This window comes from Saccopteryx bilineata, chromosome 6 (assembly GCF_036850765.1).
Source record: "Saccopteryx bilineata isolate mSacBil1 chromosome 6, mSacBil1_pri_phased_curated, whole genome shotgun sequence".
Classification (NCBI taxonomy): Eukaryota; Metazoa; Chordata; class Mammalia; order Chiroptera; family Emballonuridae; genus Saccopteryx; species Saccopteryx bilineata.
The window spans coordinates 193,929,345-193,950,612 of record NC_089495.1 but is presented as its reverse complement, the minus strand read 5'-3'; the positions used below and the strand labels follow the sequence as shown (position 1 = coordinate 193,950,612).

General features: G+C 45.7%; 1 protein-coding gene and 1 non-coding gene across 5 annotated transcripts in view; both read left to right on the top strand.

Annotated features, from left to right (window-relative positions):
- The window catches only part of EYA2 (EYA transcriptional coactivator and phosphatase 2), a 201,509-nt gene that overhangs the window by 17,312 nt on the left and 162,929 nt on the right, over positions 1-21,268 (top strand). The window lies entirely within an intron of this gene.
- Positions 4,730-4,893, top strand: LOC136309637 (U1 spliceosomal RNA). Its single transcript, XR_010726330.1, has one exon. It is a non-coding gene; the product is annotated as a U1 spliceosomal RNA (small nuclear RNA).

Below are 21,268 nucleotides of genomic sequence, written 5' to 3'. Positions count from 1 at the left end.
GTTAAACAACCTTTAAGAGTCTTCGGAGAATTTATTAACTTTTACCTTTGAGAGACCATGGTGGGTGCTACGTTGAAAAGCGGTGCAAACAGTAGGTTTTATTCTGGTGCGTGGGCAGCCATGATCGGGGCTGGCGTTGGGTGCTGCTCCAGCCCTGACTCCGTGCAGCTCCAGCGCCGAGAGTGAAGTTCGCCAGGACCGGTTCAGTATGTTGCCTACTGTATCTTCGCAGCTGGTACCGGTGGTCCGCCGTGGAAACCCAGGGAGACACGAATGTCCAGGGAGGGAAGGCAGTGCCAGAGCCTAGTACTGTGGAACATGTGATGTTTCCTTTTGGACTTGTCCCCAGTGCTCCAAACCCCATCAGGTGTCTGAAACGCCATCCATGCTTAGGTTCCCTATAATAACGAGAGTAGGCGTCACTCATCCCTTCGACACATAAATATTGAACACCTACGAGGAGGCAGTCACTGTTTCAGGCACTTAATAGGAAGCGGAGAGCAGAACTGGACTGAATCCTTGCCCTCTTGGAGCTTGTGTTTTTGGTAGAAGAGAGACAGACAATAAACAAGGACATAAGCAAATATATATTTAATATAATAGTGTATTAAGTGTTAAGAAAATTAAGCAGGGAAGGGTAAATAGGGAGTGTTGGAGTACAATAAGGAAGAATGGTGTTTTTAGTTTAATTTTAGTTTAAAATAGAGTGGTCACTGCAGTGGTGTGCTGGTGATCTGTCTGGCTCTCTTTAAAAAAAAAAAAAAGGCATTGATGTATAGTGTTTGCCACTTCTTATTGTGTAAATCCTCTCACCATGGCTGATTTCAAGCTACTGGTGGTTTAACAACCAGCTGATACAAGCCAGCTCCAGCACGTCAGTGGCAGGGAAGGTCCCCATAAACTCTGGCAGAAGAGCAAAGCCCTGAGGGAGAAAGCCTGGTGTGTTCAGGAATGGCCGGGAGTCCACTGTGGCTAGAGCAGAGTGAGGGGAGGGGACAGGAGATGTGGTCAGGCAGGTAGCCAGAGGCCACCGATATAGAGCATTGTAAGTCATGGATAGGTTTTTGGCTTCTACTCTGAATGAGGTGGGAGCCATCAGAGGGCTCCAAGCAGAGGAGGGACAAGATCTGGCTGACCCTGAGCAGAATCCCTCTGGCTGCCATGAGAACAGACTGCAAAGGTGGAGCGGGGACACCAACGAAGAGACTGTTTAAGTAAAGGGTGACGGTGACTTGGACGCGGGAGTGGCAGCAGGGGTGACGAGCAGTAGCTGGACTCTGGATAGACGTTGAAGGTGGAGCTGATGGGATTTACTGAGGGAATGATCTGGAAGGTGACATAGTGCCCAAGGTGACTGCACGCACGGTTTTTGGCCCCGAGCATTTGAGAGAGTGAGGGTGGCAGGGGGAGGAGCAGGTTGGAGCACTTCCTGTGAACTTGGCCTTAAGCAAACGCTTAGGAGCACCTCTGGTCTCCTCCCGTCTTCACAAGTGCATGCTTTCATTATCCCATTTTAGAGAGGATGTGACAGGGACCAGGGACGTTAAACAGGATGGCCAGGCCAGACTCCCGCCACGCTGCCATGCAGTGTTTGCTCGGCTGTCCCGGCCCACCCCTCCCCTTTGTTCTGCGGACACAGAGACAGAGAAACCCAGCAAAGGAACTGACCAGACGCTCTACCTGGTTCACAAAGAGCTCTCCAGTTAGGTTACTCCAAGCACACGTTGCTTCGCTCCCGGACTGCATCGCTGGCCTCTTTCCATGACAGTTTTTTGGATTAACCCATGAAGATAAATATTCCATAGTAGAACTGACACTTAAGAGTAGTCAACAGCTTAGAAGGCTTTTGTTTTGAGCAAACATAGATTTAAACCCACCACTTAACAGCTTTCTCTGCCTGAGCCTCAGTGTTTGCATCTGTGGAGTGGGCATATTAAGGATTCCTCCGTGACGAAATGAGATCATGCACGTAGGGCATCTAGCGCTGTGCCTGGCCCAGAGTCCACACTGGGCGTGCGGATGGGGCTGGGAGATGGGTGACTCAGGACTGTTCTTGTGTGAGAGAGGAAGTCAGAAAGTTAGGTTTCATTTTAGACAAAAGCCGAGTTACCTTAGAAGCTGGGGCGGGACGAGGGGCTGCGAAGCACATGGTGACTGAGAACTTTGTAGTTTGGCCTTTTCCTTTCTTTTTGGGGGTGGCTGGGGGGTGTGCGGGAGATTGGAGGCCTCTAGCTGTGCTTTCGCTGTGCTGACCAGGCGGCCGGTCCTTGGCCACTTTCTGCTCCCCGGGCTCCCAGAGGAGCCGACCTCGTCCCTGCAGAGCCTCCTGCCTTGACTTGTCATTTGTCGAAGAGAGAACGGCATGTTCTCTCAACAACAAGCAAATCCCCAGATGTGAGCCCATTCGAGGCTGCCACGTTTTTCCTGATGAAATTCCTGACTTGGTGTGTTGTGTTTTCTTAAACACACGCCCACTGCCTCAGAAAACCTCAACTGGGGAAGAGAAACATTTCTCGTTGAATTACCAGTGTTTGAAATGGTGTCAGATTATGCCCCACTTTCGTGGTCTCGATACGCCAGTCTTTCCACTTACTGTTTTTTGCGGGCAGATCTAGATGGCAGAGCGTGGCTGTTATCTAGGCCCGGCCTGGCGTTATACAGATGGGAAAACTGAGGCTCAGGGAGGCCGGGGAGGAGCGCCACACGCGAAGCTGGTCTCCAAGCCTTAGCCAGACCCAGATTTCTGGAGTCCAGGCTTGTTTTCTTCCCCCTTCAGCCAGGGTCACAAACGGGCAGCCTGTGGCCACCTCTACCCCACAGATGTGTTTTTGTTGGCCCGAGAGTGTTTTAATTTGAATGAGTTGCCAGCATTTAAAAATCAGGAGATTCCATATAAAAACCCAGATTTCTGGCTTCTCTTGGACCATTGGGAGATCAGCCAAATGAGGTCTGCATTCTTGCATGGTGACAATTGAGGATCTCAGTCATGACCGCTCCCGCTGAGCAGAGAGCATGTCTTCAGTTTGCCACAGTCCCCACCCCTCCCTCTAGTATCTCCGGACACTGGGGCTGAAGGTCAGTTGCCATCATAAAGCTTCCCCTTCTGGTCCTCTTATGGTGGAAGGAAGAGAAAAGTAAAATATCTTTTGAACTTGTGTCTGTGTCAAAAATGAAAAAAAAAAAAACAAAGGAGGCACGGAAGTGGCTATTTGTTTAAAAACGAATGGTACAAAGCATTAATTCGTTGCGGTAAGGGAAAAAATGCTGTGAATTTAATATGCAAACAGAATACATCAGTGGTGAAATAGCCAGCCCCCTTCCCTCGCTGACGCTACCTTCCCCTTCTCTGCCAGCAGTACGCTGCTGACCTCTGCATGCCAGGGCCATAGTTTCCACTTTTTTTTTTTAAGCAGAATTAAACTTCTTTGACCTTAATCTGCCTGACTTCTCTGAAACTTGAAAATGCTATTCAACGAAATTTAAAAGTTTTTTAAAAAAATTTTAAGTCATCTTTAATTACTCAAGAAAGAGTGTGTGTGGGTATGAGCATGCATGCGTGTGCGCGTGTGTGCGCGAGTGTGTGTGCGCGCGCGAGCATATGTGATGTGATTTTGATATATGGGATTTCCCCTGAATAGAATTGGACGAAAGTGTTTTTTCCCTGGCTTTGGGACTGGCACTTCTGGACGTTGCTGTAAATTTAAGCCAGGGTACAAAACCTGGGTGGTTTTAAATATCCTTTTCCTGGTGTATAAGTGAGCTGGGTTAAGGTTGGGTTAAGAGTGATTCTTTCTGGGGCATATTGGGAGGCTCATGGAGAGAAGAATTAGGGATATTAAAATTTTAAAAATGACCATCACTCTTTTTCCAGGAGCATTGACCACAAGGAAAGAGAATAACATTTTCAGAATACCTTCTGTGTGCCAGTTCCTGTTAGCTTTCTGCTTTCCAAAGTGAGCTTTGGAACTTTCTCTTAATACTGACATGTTCATTTTAGTGTGTGTCAAAAAAAAAAAATACAGAGAGATAAACTTTCAAGTATATCAGTGAATAGTATTTCTTAGAATGGGGCTCAACTTACTTAAGGAAGAAAAAGAGTCCATTTAAAGAAAAATATGTCAACAGAACAGGTGGTTTGTGGACATGGCAACATTGTGAATGATTGATTTAATTTAATCCTCACAATACTCGGAAGTGGTCAGTGGGGTCAGCTTACCCCTAAGTTTGTCAACCCTCCTAACATCTTGTACTTCCTCAGATCAGTTAAATTTATCATTAAATACATAACTGTGTGAGCTTTTGCATAATTCTGTTTGACTTTTTTTTTAATTTTTTTACAGAGACAGAGAGAGAGTCAGAGAGAGGGATAGACAGGGACAGACAGACAGGAACGGAGAGATGAGAAGCATCAATCATTAAGTTTTTTGTTGTGCATTGCAACACCTTAGTTGTTCATTGATTGCTTTCTCCTGTGCCTTGACCGTGGGCCTTCAGCATACCGAGTAACCCCTTGCTCGAGCTGGTGAGCTTTTGCTCAAACCAGATGAGCCTGCACTCAAGCTGGCGACCTCGTGGTCTCGAACCTGGGTCCTCGGCATCCCAGTCCGACGCTCTATCCACTGCGCCACTGCCTGGTCAGGTTAATTCTGTCTGACTTTTTAAAACTGTGCCTGTCCTTTCATTGGTGTATTCCCAGCATCCAGTGTTGTGTTTAAGAAATAATAGCGATATACTTAACTGGCAGGGGAGATACCGTGACCACAAAAGTGGTTTTCCCAGGGTGAGGCTTATCCATTGCACTCCGGATGTGCTGACCCCTGCAATTTCCCCAAATGTGGGAAACTCGACTGCACAACTTGTGGTAGTGGGGGACTGCATTCGCGCTCTTCCCTACGATAAATATAAATATAAATTTTTTAAAAATAATAATAATAGCAAATGTGGCCATGGCTGGTTGGCTCAGCTATAGAGTGTGGGCCCAGTGTGTGGAAGTCCCGGGGTTCAATTCCTGGCCAGGGCGCACAGGAGAAGCGCCTATCTGCTTCTCCATCCTCCCTTCCCCCTCTCTATCTCTCTCTTCTCCTCCTACAGCCAAGGCTCCACTGGAGCAAAGTTGGCCCGGGCGCAGAGGACGACTCCATGGCCTCAACCTCAGGCACTACTAGAATGGCTCTGATTGCAGAGGAGCAATGTCCCAGAGGAGCCTAGCATCGCCCCCTGGTGGGCATATCGGGTGGATCCCAGTCGGGCGCATGCGGGAGTCTGTCTGATCCCTGCCTCCCTCGCACCTCTTCTCGGTTTGAAAAAATACAAAAAATAAAATAAAATAACAGTGAATGCATGAATGATCATCCTGCAAGGCAGCAATTGCTGTCTCGTTTTATTGATGAGGAAATTGAAGTTCAGATGGGCCAACTTACTCGGTAGGATATGGCAAAGCCAAGATTTGAACTCACAACTCTCAAAAGCCTGTGACCTTTTTTGCCAAACACCAATACGTGGGACTGAGGTCAGACCACGACATCTGGCCCATAACAAAATGAGGAAAGGAGGTAGATACATATAGCCTTTTATAAAACTAGACTGGTTCAATTTAAAGAATGGTCTGTTATTTTTATTTCCTTTTTATTTTAAAGGTATCATGTTTTCTTTTTATGGTTATAAAACCTCCCGTTTGTTGTTTTTAAACACTTTACCTGGCAGATCGCGATGGTAACCTCTTCTGTGGGTTCTCCCAGTTCTTTCTTATTTCTGAGATGTTTTAGTTGGTGGGGTCCTGGAGTCTGAGAATCCTCAGACAACTTCCGGTTCCTCTGTAGATATTAATCAGGTCAGTCGGTGAGACCCTGCCTCCGCTGCGACTGTCCTGAGATTCTCTCCGCCATCATCTCCCCTCAGCGACGGGCAGGCATGTCTCCCTCACTCCAAGTGCCAGTGACGAAAAGACAGAAACCTGAGAAGTGTCTCCGGGGCTTGTCCCGGGGCCTCTCCAGGTGTCCAGAGCCAGCGTTGTGCAGGTAGTTGGAGGAGGCTGGACCCACCATTGCTCTGGGAGAGATGGAGCTTTCTGTATGTCCGTGACTGACATGGTATCTCTCCTTGAGCCCTGCTCACCAGTTTTGATTTAACACAATAAGGATTGTCTTTTTTTTTTTTCTAGACCAACCCAGAATCCTCTGATCTAAAAGTTAATTATAACTTTATACCTGCTGAGCAAGGTTTCACCTCTGAAAGTCTGCCCATTCTTGGTCCCTGTCACCCTTCCCAGCTTGGAAGCTGGCCAAGATGCCACCTCTCCACACCCTGCCAGGACATCTAGCTGTGACCAATCTTGGCTCGCTTTTCATCGGAGAGCCTCCAGGGTGGGTAGGCTCTGACAGCAGCTAGGGAGACGGGGCTGGAAGTACCCCCAGCCCCTCTCCAGGAACTTAGAGACGAGCAGGTGAGACAAGACAGGCCAGGTGTTTCCTTGGGGCTGGGTTCCAGGTCCTGTGCTGAGGGCTGGAGTATAACCTTTTATGCATGCACAGCCCTTTACAGTTTACAAGAGACATCCAATAACTTATTTTCTCTCATTTCCATATTTAGTCTTCTGTAGTGGATGAAGCCTAGCTCCCATTTAGTCTTCTGGTTTTTCTTTCTTTTCTTTCCTTTTTGGTTCCCACTGCACTTTCGGGGTATTACCTTACTCCCCGGTTCCAGGTGGAGACTGATGATCAGGTGGAGACCTGTGACCAGGTGGAGACTTTACTCCCCAGTTCTAGATGTAAACCCAGCCAATCACAGAGTTCTATCCCCTGGCCCTCAGGGATTGGTTCAGGTACAAATATGTGACTCAAGTTGAGTGGCAGCCAGTCCTGGGAACTTTGCTGCAATTCTTGGGGAAAGGTACTTTCTTTGCTCTGGTTGGCTAACCTAGTAGAATGTGGCCATTTTGCTTAGAAGAGACCAGCCTAAGGATGAAGGCCACCTGGAGGAAAGACATGGAGGCAAAAGACTCCTGATGACATCACGGGAGCACCTGCGTCCAGCTATTTCTAAAGCTAGAACCACGGGTTATTCAATTCCTTCTCATTTACTTCAGGAAAGTTTAAATGGACTTTTCTCCCACTTGCTACAGGCTCATACAGTTGGTTCCGTTTACTGACTTGCCCTGCTTTCTTTAATTATATTAAGACTCTGTCTGTTATAAAGGAAGCCGGTTAGCTTATTTCTCTTTGGAGCATCCTCGCCGACTTTCAGTTTGGGGAAGAACTGTTTAATAACTCACGGGAGGGGAGTGCGAAGGGATTTGATAAACAACCCAAGCGAGGTCGTGGGAGACCCTACCTGCATCACCCTTAGTTTAAAAGGTCATGTAAGGGACCTTTACTAAGTTACTTCTCGTAATTTTAAAATTTTAAATGCGTAGCAAAGTCCTGGACGATGGGAGGGGAATAGTGAACTGCAGTGACCCATGGGGGGCAGGGAGAGGAGACTTTTGTTTTTCACTTTACTGTACATTCTTAAAAACATTTATAGGGACCTGGATGATTTTATACTCAAATAAGTGAATTTTGAAATGCAACAGTAGCTGGCTTTCATCTGGGACAATTAGAGCATCAAATGGTGACTTCTAAACCATTGAGAAAATATGAATCCATTCAGGCGTCCCCAAACTATGGCCCGCAGGCCGCAATGCGGCCTCCTGAGGCCATTTATCCAGCCCCCACTGCACTTCCAGAAGGGGCACCTCTTTCATTGGTGGTCAGTGAGAGGAGCACTGTATGTGGCGGCCCTCCAACGGTCTGAGGGACAGTGAACTGGCCTCCTGTGTAAAAAGTTTGGGAACCCCTGGTCTAGATCAATAATGAATAGATAAGTAAATAAACAGGGGAGAAGGAGGTTTATTTACAGTAGAATGACAAAGACCAGCAGGAAATGTTGGGGGGGGTGAGGAGAGCTGGGTTAGAAACACGTCATACTGCAACCATTATTATGGTAAAGACTGGTTCAGTCAGGAGTCATCTGTAGACGCTAATTCCTTGGTGGGGGATATTGATGAGGAGTAGGATATTTGTGTGCTCTTGAAGGATCTCCCCACAGATGTCTTGTTAATTCCAAGGGAGAGAAATAGCCACTGTTCAGCAGCAAAATCAGATGACACAGTGACTGGGTATTAACATCGTCTTAAGGGGAGGACAGCCATGTGATACCCTGAGACGGACTCACATCATCCATGAAGGGTTCTGGCCTCACACCAGCCATGAAGTGTTCTGGCCGAGAATGCATAACCTGCGTCTAATCGTGAGGAAACCAGCAATCGAACGCAGACGAGGAACGTTCTGTTTCCAAAAGGGCACCTTATTTTTCAAAAATGCTAATGTCCTAGGACAAAGAAATGTTAAAGGAGCCTGAAGAGATATGACAGTTAAATGCAGTTCATTCTAGACTAGCTCCTCAGTAGGAGGGGAAATGCCATAACAAACATTAGTCAGTTGACAAATTGTAATACAGAGTGTCTTAAGTAAGATACTTTATTGGTGTTACACTCACTGATGTTGATAATCGTCTTGTGATGATGCATTTCTTAGGAAATACACACTGAAGTACTTAGGGGTAAAGATCCATGATGTATATAACTTATTATTAAACGATTCAGGAAAAATAAATATGTGTGCGTGCGCATGTGTGCATGTGCATAGACAGAGCGAGCGCAATTGACAAGTCAAATGGGCTGAGATGCTCACTGCAGTTTTGCATCTGGGTAAAAGATATCTATGTGTCCTTTGTACTAGTAAATTTGAACTTAATCAAATACAAAGTATAAAAATTACTACCAGCAAAAAATAAATCATAGTAATAGTAGTATGTGGCATTTATTGAATAGCAATACACAAGCATGTGATGTGATTTACTCCTCAGAGACCCCTAACATCAGGCATGGTTAACGTGCTCATTTTCACAGAAGATGAATTGAAAGCTCAGGGAGGGAAAAGGTGCCCCAAGACCCGTAGTGAATCCGCAGAAAGCAGTGTTCTCACACAAGTCAATCTCTCCAGAACCCCCACTCTTATCTACTAAACCAGAATGTCCCAAAGCATGGGAAACCTTCCACGTGATGGTTTTCAGGTGATATTTCAATAGAGCGTTGGATAACGTTAAATCACTTAGTGATCTTTTAAATTTCATTTCCATTCACTTTCAATTTGTTTAAATCCAGAAGAAAGTCTCAGGTTAGTGCTGGATGGTTGTTAACACCAAATACTAGCTGATTCTCATTGAATAATTAAAGGAGCCACTAGGCAGGCACTGGCTCTGGAGAGAAACTGATAAGGAAACAGATAACAATAATCTGTTAGGAAAATGGATGAAAGATATGACCAGGCAACTCACAGAAACAGAAACGCAATGACTCTTAAATATGTGAAAAGATGTCCTGTCTCACTTAAGATCAAAGATATACAATTAAAATCACACCCACAAGATTGCCAAAAATCCCAAAGTTTGCTAGCATACTCTGCTGAGGAGGCTGTGGGGCATAAACACTCGTTTATTGCTGGTTGTAGTGTGTATCTGCATGGTCCTTTTGGGGGCTGTTTGGGGGGCAGATCTATCCAAATTATAGATGCAGCCACCCTTCAACCTAGCAATCCTACTGCTAGGAATTCCTTGCAGTTGTTCCTGTGCAAAGTAGCATGTATATGTCTTGATTGTAGCCTATTTGTAAGGACAGAAGTTTAGAAACACCAGATGTGTCTAGACAGTGAGCTGGTTACCCAGACTGTGGTTTATCCACACAGCGGAATACTATGTAGCAGTGAAACAGAATGACTATACTCTCTAGACATGAATTTGGCAAAAACTTGCAGAAACAAATGTTACAAAAAGGAAGTAGTATAGCATGCTACTGTTTGTTAAAAAAAAAAAAAAAAGGGTGGAGTGAATAGCAATCTACATTCATACTTGCTTCTATCTGCATAAAGCCATTTTGAAAGGATACACAGGAAACTGCTAGAAGTGGCCATGAGAGGAGAGTGGGGTGGGGAAGAGACTTTTCTACTGTAATCCCTTATAACCGGGCTTGTAAAACCACTGGTGCTCAGGCTGGTGATGTTTCATGGGCTCGTGCAAAAGTGACCTCAGCTCTTGGGGGTCACTTTTTCCTTCTCTGCCGGGTCAGGATGCAGATGGAGGGGAAGGGACAGCTTTCAGTTTCAGAGACTGCTCCAGGAAAGGGTTCTAGAAGGTTGTGTGGCCCGGATATGGCACTGCGCTGATGTCGGGGGGCCTCTGCCTCTGAGCTACAAGAAAATTCTTCCCTGCAACAAGAGCACATTGTGTTCTGGCCCCGCTCTCCCACCCGGGCTACTTTAAATGCAGATCCTGCTGCCAACAGCTACTTTTAGCGAGGGCAGACCATCATAAGGAGAGAAACGTGAGGAAATAGCAAAATGGAAGCATTGTTTCTAAGGGTTTGGAGCAGGCTCAGGGAACTGTGGGTTGGGATGGGCCTGGAGACGTGCTTTGCCATCACAAATAAATTGTACCGATAGTAATAATAATAACAATAGTCACCCACAGTTTTTCCTTAAAGCTGAAGGGAAGGGAGGGCCTGCAAAACTAACTGTCAAAGGGTCAGGATCCCATAGTCCTGTGGAATCTCATCTGAAGGAGGTGGGGAATGTTTGGAGAAGGAAAATTCCATCTGGAGGCTGCAAGGGGCACAGTGAGGTTGGAGTGATCTATAGTGAAGGGTGTGGGCAGGAGAATCAGTTTGTGGGTTGAGTGCATAATGGAGAAAAAGCCCTTTTCTGAGGCAATCAGAGTGCTTAGGGATGAATCAGTATCATGATAAAACGTTGCAAGGACAGTTCCAACTCTTAGAGCTTCTAATGCTACGTGGAGGCTGCCTCATGCAGTAGTGAGTGGACTGTCCCCAGAAGGATTCAAGCAGAGCCTGGGTGATGATGATACAGCAATTCTAATTTTGAGCGAGGATGCAGGACTGGAGCAGAGGTTCGCAAACACTGTTCCACGCGCCAGGGCCAGTGGGACTGAGTGAGGAAGTTTTAATCCGAGGAATGAAACTGATGTTTACTTACAGGATTGTCCTTTGAGACTATGCCCTTTCTATATCTGGATGTTCCAGTGTCCTTTATAAAATTACCAGTTTGTGGAATGTAAAAGTCTGGAAGCATCAGGATTAGATCATGTCCAAGTCTTTTCCATTGCTAAGATTCTGTGATGCTATGAAAATATGCTTCTCATTTGGATGAAACAGGATAAGGGGAACGCGTGTAAAATCAAACCTAAAACTGACACATCGAGAAATGACTGTGTCAGCATATTACTTGGAGATGTGGAGTTCATTATCAGAGGGAACAGCTCAAAAAGTTGATGGTGGTTACCCCTGGGAACTGGGCTGGAGGGGAGATTTCTCCTAAGTATCAATTCTGTATTACTATATGAATTTTAAAACTACCTGTATGTCTTACATGAACTTTGATAAAAATTAAAGACTCGAAAATAAAAGTCAGATGATAATAGCTGCCATTTATTGAATTCTGTGCTGAGTTTACATATATATAAGGTCTACCAGAAAGTTCTATCCGTTTCTATCACAAGTTTTGACACGTAAGCACATGTTTATTTGGCGCATGTGTGCCTCTCTATTTTTATCACTTAATGTATACATACTGACATAGCAAATTAACTAAACAAAGTTGATTCACGTTAGTCTTATGTGTGAAGCCATAGTGTACCCATGGCTACTGATAAAGTTCATTTACGCCACTGTAATTTTTTTCTTTTTTTTCTTTTTTTTTTTTTTTCTGAAGCTGGAAACGGGGAGAGACAGTCAGACAAACTCCCGCATGCGCCCGACCGGGATCCACCCGGCACGCCCACCAGGGGGCGATGTTCTGCCCCTCCGGGGCATCGCTCTGTCGTGACCAGAGCCACTCTAGCGCCTGGGGCAGAGGCCAAGGAGCCATCCCCAGCGCCTGGGCCATCCTTGCTCCAATGGAGCCTCGGCTGTGGGAGGGGAAGAGAGAGACAGAGAGGAAGGAGAGGGGGAGGGGCGGAGAAGCAGATGGGCGCTTCTTCTGTGTGCCCTGGCCGGGAATTGAACCCGGGACTTCTGCACGCCAGGCCGACGCTCTACCACTGAGCCAACTTGCCAGGGCTTACGCCACTGTAATTTTTACGAATTTCAACAAGGAAGAAATGCTACAGAAGCATGTCTGTCGCATCCACCATATTTCCCAGACTTAGCACCCTCCGACTATCACTTGTTTTTTGTCCTTACAAAATTTTTTGAAGGGCAAAAAATTCAAAAATGAAGAAGATATCAAACAAGCACTGGTTCCATTTTTCGCATCAAAAGATAAAACATTTTTCAAAAATGGGATATACAAATTGCCCTCATGCTGGCAAGAAATCATTAATAATAATGGCAATTATATTATTTAATAAAGTTTACTGGCAGTAAGAAAAATTTGTATTTTGTTTTATTCCAAAAACGGACAAAACTTTCCGGTAGACCATATATATATATATATATATACACACACACACACACACACACACACACACACATATACACACACACACATATATATATATGTATATATGTGTGTGTATATATATACATATATATGTATATATGTGTGTGTATATATATACATATATATTAATTATTGTATTGAATTAATCCCATTTTTGAGATAAGGAAACAGGTTCAGATAGTTGAAGTGACCTATTTTATTCTCCAGAGAGGGTGATTGTCAGTTTTTTGTTTGTTTGTTTTTGAGAACCCAAGTCAGACTCCTATACAGGGTGCTGTGTTGTCCCCTGCCCAGGGTGAAACTTCTGTGTGGTTGAGGAGAGGGAGAGGATGGGGAGGTGGGTGATGATGCAGAAAGGACCGGAAGATAACTGGAAGAGAGATGATGACCAAAAAAAGGAGTCTGTGGTTTGGACTCTAGACGGTACATTTGGAGAAATTCTGCAAAGACACAGAAGCACATTAAAAGGGAAACGAATCAACAGTTGCATGGGACACTTTGGTTCTTTTCTCCTCTCATTTGGCCTTGATGGAAGGGAGGCAGGCTGGGAGATTCTCCCAGGCGTCCCCAAACTACGGCCCGCAGGCCGCATGCAGCCCCCTGAGGCCATTTATCCAGCCCCCCACCGCACTTTCGGAAGGGCCACCTCTTTCATTGGTGGTCAGTGAGAGGAGCACTGTATGTGGCAGCCCTCCAACGGTCTGAGGGACAGTGAACTGGCCCTCTGTGTAAAAAGTTTGGGGACCCCTGGCTGTGCCGGGCATGGTGCTGGGACCCTTACGTCTGTATCAGCCCAGCTCATCCTCACCATGAGCCTGAGGAATATTAACTGGAGAGGTCACTTTGAATGCCTACCACAGGGTTTCTCAGCTTCGCAGGACTGACATTGGGGTCAGATAAATTCTGTTATGGGGGGCTGAACACTGCAAGAGGTTTAGCAGCACTCAAGGCCAGCAGAGACTGGTAGCACCCCCCACCCTCTCATCTCAAGTTGTGACAACAATAAAAAAATTGCCAAATGTCTCCAGAGAAGCAGGACCACCCCCAGTTTAGAACCACAGATCCACGGGATCGGCGTGTGATATGTATTGTCTTTGATCACCTTGTCAGCCAGAGGTCATGATGTCCACTTTATAGATGAGAAAACTGAGGCTGAGAGAAGGGAAGGGAATCACCCAGGGTAGTTGAGCTGAGAGTTGAGACCAGTCTTTTCAATACAGAACTTAGAAAATCGGCTGATAAAGGCCGGGGCCAAGACTTGACCCCAAGTTTACCCCAGACTGGCAGTAAAACATAGATTGAACCTTTTCTTTTTTAATGGCTGTGGACATCTTAGAGGAGGCAGTAGTGTTTCATTAAGTGTTTAAAAGTAGGCTGGATGGCACCAAATGCTGGCAAGGATACGGAGCAAAGGAACTCTCATTCATTGCTGATGAGAATACAAAATGGTACAACCACTTGGAAGACAGTTCTACTGTTTCTTAAAAAACTACACGCTTTTACCATATAATCCAGCAATTGCACTCCTTGGTATTTACCCAAAGGAACTGAAAACTGATGTCCACACAGAAACCTGCCCGAGGATGTTTATAACAGGTTTATTCATAATTATCAAAACTTGGAAGCAATCAAGATGTCTCTGAGTAGGCGAATGGTTAGATCGTGGAATATTACTTAGTGCTAAAAAGAAACAAGCTGCTAAGACATGAAATGACATGAAAGGATCTTAAATGCATATTACTAACTGAAAAAAGCCAATAATGTGCTGTGTGATACCAGCAATGTGGCATCCTGTACAAGGAGAAACTGTGGAGACAGTGAAAGGAGCTACGGTTTCCAGGGCTTGGGGAGGGGTGGATAGGTGGAGCACGGAGGATCAGATGAATAGGTAGGCAGCCTAACTACTCTCTTTGATACTGTAATGATGGATACATGTTTTTTGACATCTGTCCAAACCCACAGAATGTACACCACCACCAGTGAGCCCTAATGTCAGCTGTGGACTTTGGGTGATGATAATGTATCCATGTCGGTTCACCAATTGTAACAAATGTCCCACTCCAGTGAGGGATGTTGATGGTGGAAGGTACTAAGGCTGAGCATGTGTAAGGGCAGGGGGTATATATGGGAAATTTCTGTACGTTCCTCTCAATTTTGCTGTGAGCCAAAAAGTGGTCTAAAAAAAATTGAGTCTAGGGGGGGGGGGAAAGGCTGCTAACATGGTGGCTGAGAGCACAGGCTCTGGAGCCAAATGCTTTTGTTCAATCCACTTACCAGCTTGGAAACCCTGGCGTCTTACTTACCATCTTCGGGCCTTAGTTTTCTTCCCTGTAAAATGGGGCTAATGATAACACCCCTTCATAGGGTTGTTGTGAGAATTAAATGAGATCATGTGAGACAGACAGTGGCTGGCAGGTAGGTAGTCAGCATCAATCAGTAGGAGCTGTTATTCTTATTTGCCAGCTTTTAAATCCATTTTACATACTGAGCTCTGGAACGTGGGCCCCAGCGGCATATTTCGGGGCAGCGTCTCTGAAGTGGCTGACTCCGCTTCTCTGCGCTCGAGCCCTGGCGTAGCAATTTGGGTCGATTTCTCGCTGACCACTGAGCAATCATCTCCGGCCTGCAGGAGATTTGGCTTGAATGTCCCAAGGAGAAGCCGTCCAAGCATTCGCCTTCCCCACCAATAAAGAGTCTCAGGAGAATTATGGAAATATCTTTGCACATGGAAGAGATTATTAATTCATGTGGCCACAAATAGTTCGAACACTGTGTCCTCTGCGCTCTGATCTCCTATCCCCTGAAATTCACTCAGGATGCCAACTTGGAATCCAGAAAAGCCACAGGACTGCCTTAGCTGCCTGGCGTGCCTAGCTGGGAGAAACTGAGGGCGCTGGGCTGAGATTAAGTCATTTGATTGCTTTTAATTTCACACCCGCCCTCTAACAACCATATCCTACTTCTGCCTTACCACACGCCAGCCAGATGGAATTGCTGTCTGCCTCTCCCGGGTCCCCTCCTCCTCCGGGCTTTGGTCTGCTAGTTCTCCCACCTGGTAAACCCTCTTTTTATCGGCGTGACCAGGATGGAGGCATGGCTAAATACCTCCATCCTTCAAACCTAATGCCACCCCCTCTGCGTCCCCACATCAGATCATTCCTGGTTTGTAGAGCGTGTGGGATCTGGAATGGGCTTTAAACCCAAGCTCCGCTAAGTATAGGCAAAGGGCTTGCTCTCTCAGAACCTCAGTTTCTGCCCCTGTAGAATGGGATGACTAATCGGTTTTCCTTTTAGGGTCATTTTAGATTTAAACTGAGAAAAGGCATGCCAACTGTTGGGCGCTGTGCTGAGCATGTGATGAGAACTCAATAAAGGTTGGCTCAAGGAGGGTGAGGCAGAACGAGACCCCTTACAGCTAGCGGCGACAGAAGAACACGCGAAGGGGTGCGAGGGAGTGCCCAGTGATCACACAGTCCCTTAACCATTGGCTCAGCGGCAGCTGCTGTTGCTTGGCCACACCTCCGTGAATTTGGCGAGTAAGAAGACAGCGCACCCACCCACATGGCTCTACATAGCCTTAGCAGCGAGATCTGCTCCGCACCAGCTCCTGCATCCCTACTCCCTCATGGCTTCCCGTTCCCCCAAACTCCTCCAAAATCACAGGATTAACTGTCACTGGTCCAGACTGAGTTGTGTATCCATCTTTGCACCAATCACGATGACCAGGGGTGGAGCAAGGTTCTGATTGGCCAGACTTGAGATGTGGGTCCATCCCTTCATAGACTGCGCTGTGGAACTTGAGGTGTGTCTGCTGAGTCCAAAATACGCAATACGCGAATGGAGCGTGAAGCTGGAGCGGTTCTCCAAAGGAAAGTCGGGTCACTTTTGGAGGAGATAGATACAGGGTACGTACAAACAACGGGTGTCCGGGTAGACCCTGGAAGAACATGGTTTATTTGAACCTGACTGTGTGAAGCAGGAACTGAAGCAGGGGAACAGTATCTTAGAGGGAACAGCATGAGAAAAGGCCCAGTTGTGTAAACTGACATGTTTAGGAAACATAAAGGAGCTCATGTGAGTGGAGCACAGGGAATTGGACTGGGAGACAGGGCACAGTTGGAGAACTGAGCAGGGGCCAGGTGACCAGAGTTCTTGAATGTCAAGTGATTCCAAGAGGAAGGTGCCATGGTCCAATTTGTATTTTAGAATGGATTCATTCATCCAGCACACCTTTGCTGAGCACCTAGTGCAGGGGTGGGGAACCTTTTTGGCTGAGAGAGCCATGAACGCCACATATTTTAAAATGTAATTCCGTGAGAGCCATACAACCACCCGTGTACGTTACGCATTATCCAATAAAAATTTGGTGTTGTCCCGGAGGACAACTGTGATTGGCTCCAGCCACCCGCAACCATGAACATGAGCGGTAGGAAATGAATGGATTGTAACACATGAGAATGTTTTATATTTTTAACGTTATTATTATTTTTATTAAAGATTTGTCTGCGAGCCAGATGCAGCCATCAAAAGAACCACATCTGGCTCATGAGCCATAGGTTCCCGACCCCTGACCTAGTGTGTGAATAAAAAAAGTTCCTGGTTCTGTTCTAATAATACCCAAGGGCATTGATAGGAGACCAGAATGGAGACACTGCGTGTGGAGGCAGGAGAGCCAGCCCAGGCAGGAAAGGAACGACTTAGCCGAGGTGTGGGGCGTGTTTGCTCGGCATCCCAGCTCTACTCAGAGCCAAACCTGTACTATAGAGAGTGAGGCAGATTTTCAGTCTCCTTCGGTGCCCATTCAGGGCAGCCTGCTGGGAACAAATTTGTAGCATCTATTTGTAGATTATTCTACCTCGATTTGAATCCTTGCTTTTCCGTGCACTTCTGGCTGTGTGACCTGTCTTACCTCTCTGGGCCTCAGTCTCCTCCATTAAATGGCTTCATGATAGCACCTACCTAACGAGACCAGGGTAGCCAAGTGCTTGACACATAAGAAATGCTCAATAAATGGTGATGTCGTGAATGACTATTGTTACTATGACTACCCTCAAGACATATCACTTCCCGGTATTTGTCATCCTCACTGGGAAAGTGGCCACCATGTGGCATGTCCTTTAGTGGAGAGGTAAAGCACCTAGTGATTGTGTGACCTTGTCACCTCTTTGTGCCTCAGATTCCTCATTTAAGAAAATAGGGCTAATTAGTACCTGCTTACAGAGCTGTTATAAATTAAATAAATCATATTCAATGCTTCGAAGAGTTTGTGCCACATAGTACAGTCTCAGTGTATGTCAAGTAATTAAATGTTATTATTCCGAGGAGGAGTAATGGTATAATTTTAATAGAAGTAGTATTGATAATCTAGTGAAATTATGATGTAATAAGGGCTCTTTAAGCAGTGGCTATTATCAATATTATCATTTTTCCATCAGATACTTTGAGCAGAAATGACAGCATTTGGTTTGGGGACACAAGGGTTACCATTCCCCCCCCCACACACACACACACAAAGGCATATGTCTTTCTCCCAGAACACAGGGATATTAAATATTGCTCTTTGGGTGTGGTGAGAAGACACTGATGGAGGAAAACTTCCCAGACTCCCTTCAAGCAGGACAGGAGGATGAGGCTGTATCCTTCCCCTGGCCCATTCCTGCAGGATAAGCAGAGGGCTGTCCCCCATGCCTCAACCTTTCTGTCGCTCCCAGAACACAACTGTGGCTGGCGTTTCGGTTTTGTGACTTGGGGCATTTTTTTTTTCTTTCTTGTGCCTGCAATAATTGGTGGCTCCATTTCCAAGAGTAAAAGTCTTGTGATGAACACCCGGAAGCAGGGATGCCTGAAACGCAGTTTGAAAAGGTCAGTTGAGGGCAAAGTCCAAAATGACTGTAAGTGGCCCAGCTAAGTGCCAGGCCGAATGGGGAGCTCTTTTAATTTATGACAGTCTTGCCTTGTAAAGAAAAAGACAACACTGCCCTGGAGCAGTTCGATTGCAAAGTAATAAATCCCTTTGTGTGTATAAAAAGTGCGGATCTTTCTGGCTCACATTTCCAAAGCAAAAAATCTCGGCTGGTTGGGACATAGGGGTTGGATTCACGCGCATGAGCCTGTAAGGAGGAACTTCAAGGAGAACAGGATTTGACCATTGTTGTACATTTTTAATCTAAGAGGACTTGATACGAGACTGCCTGTGATCGCACCGTCCAAAGCTGTGACCTTGAGCAAGTTACTTCACCTCTCTGTGCCTCATCTGTACAATAGAAAGAGGAATAGTACAAGTTTCTCAGGTTGTAGTAGGATTAAATGTAAGGCAGTTAGAATGGTGCCTGGGATAGTGGATACACTTGGTAAGGGTTAGTTACTATTGCCTTATACAGACTTTTGTTTAGGGGGTTGGTGGTGATTTTCTGTTTGGCACACCAGAAAGCCAGTCTAGAGAATGGCCTTGTTGTTTGCAACAGTAACCTATAATTGTCTGTTCCCCCTTGGTTTTCTAACTGGGAGTCCAATGCACGTATTTCATCATGCCTTGATTTTTTTTTTCTTTTTTTAATCCAACTTTTCAGGACATGCTTCCAGTAAGGCCTTTTGGAATTCTTGAATTCCAGAGAGATTTTTCTGGCCACATCAGCCAACAGAGGAACTCTTCAGAACTGAGCGAGGCCTGCAAACCACTGGTTAGAAAATTGACTCTTTTCATTCATTCATCCTACAAATATTTCTTGTGGGCTTCCTATTTGCCAGGTCCCTATGCCAGGTTCACGGTACAAAGGGAGAATGAGGTAGTAAGCCTGACTCTCTGGGGAACCAGACCCTGATTTAAGAGCTGTACACGCATCAGTTCATTTAACCATCACCACGATCCTGGGAGAGAGATCCTATTTTCACCCCCACTTACAGATGAGGAAACTGAGGCACAGAGATGTTAAGTAACCCCATGGACACACAGCTGGTAAACAGGAGCCCAAGAAGCCTGGCTCCAGTGCCTATACTCCTCTCTTTTTCTCCCCAGCACTTTAATTGAAAAATAGCAAACCAACAGAAAAGTTACCAGTGTGGTACTGTGAACATCACCATCATGGATTCGCCAATTGTTAAAAGTTTGCCACATTTGCTTAATCACGCTCTGTTTCAGTACATTTTTGCTGAACTATTCACTTGCAGCTATCCTGCCTGATTGGTCACCCCCAGATATTTTAGTGTATGTAGTATTTATTTATTGCTGCGTAACAAGTGGCCCCCAAATTTAAAAAACAAAATTAAAAGGCAGGTGTTTATGATATCATATCATATTATTGTGGGTCAGGAATCTGGATGCGTCTTAACAGGGTCCTCTGTGTCAGGGTCTGCACCAAGGCTGGCTGGAACCCAGGTGTCGACTGGGGCTGTTTTCAGGCTACGCAGCGCTGAGCTCACTCGTGTGCCTGTTGGCAGGAGGCCCCAGCTCCTCTCCATGTAGACCCCTTCATAGGCTGCTCATCACCCGGTAGCTGACTCCCCCCAAAGTGAGTGATGGGAGAGAAAGAGAAAAACAGGGGACAAGGTGCCAAGATGGAAGCCACGGTCTTTTATAACCTAACCTCAGAAGTGGCATGTCTTCACTTCCGCCATATTCTATTGGTCACACAGACCAGCCCTGGTACCATATGGGAGGGGACTTCACAGGGGTGTGACACAGACCAGGAAGCAGAGGTCACTGGGGCATCTTGTCTGAGGCTAGCTACTCTGAAGGTTTCCAGTTATGTGAGTCAATAAGTCCCCTTTTTTACTTAAACCAGATTGAGCTAAATTTCCTGTCAGTTGCAGTGGGAAGGGTCGTGATGAGTAGTAATACATGCATCTTCCAGGGAAAGAGAATGACTTACTGTAAAGCCTCACCACAAAAACTAATTTGTTTGTAGCAGAAGTTTGCTGTGAGAAAGCAAGGCTGGTATTCTTAGAAATCAGAGTTCTTTGCCTCCAGCCTGCTGTTTGTAAGAGATGGTGCAGCAAAAACTCTAGCCTTCCTACCTTCTCTTCCCAATGGGTTTGCCCATCCCCACGAAGTTCATCAAACCCCAGTCATTCCACTTATTGTTGGTGGGATCTTGGGCAACTCAGTTCACCTCTGTGAGTCTCAGTTTCCTCGCGTATAAAATGGATATCTTCTTAAGGCAGAAAGTTTGAGGGGAAACTAAAATAAGATGATATATGTGAAGCATAGGAACGTTACTGGTTATATATAGTACATGCTCAACAAAACTTCGCCATTCATAATTATTATTAGATGAGGTGTCTATGTGCAATATTGTGCAAGGATCTGTGACAAGATACGTAAGAAGTACCATGTGCCTGCCCTGATATCTCAGAAATCTTCATGGTGGAGAAAAAGCTTGATCTGGCCTTTCAAAGATTCACCCAAATTTAAAAACGTGAGTCAATAGAGGGCTTCCTAGACAGAATGGGCAGAAACACATATGAATACTAATAATCGCTAACATTTACTGAGCACTTACTATGTACCAGGAGGGGCTATGAGTGCTTTTTACGTGTCATCTCTTACAATGTTCCTAACAGCCCTCCAAGTAGGTGTCATGATTAACTGTGTTACAGGTAAGCACCCAGAAGCAGAGAGGTTACATCATTTGCCCACAATCACTTTGGTCCTAAGTGTGGACCCTAGAATTAGATCTGCCCCCTGCAGTGTTTGAGTGTCTAACCACTCTGAAAATACTATT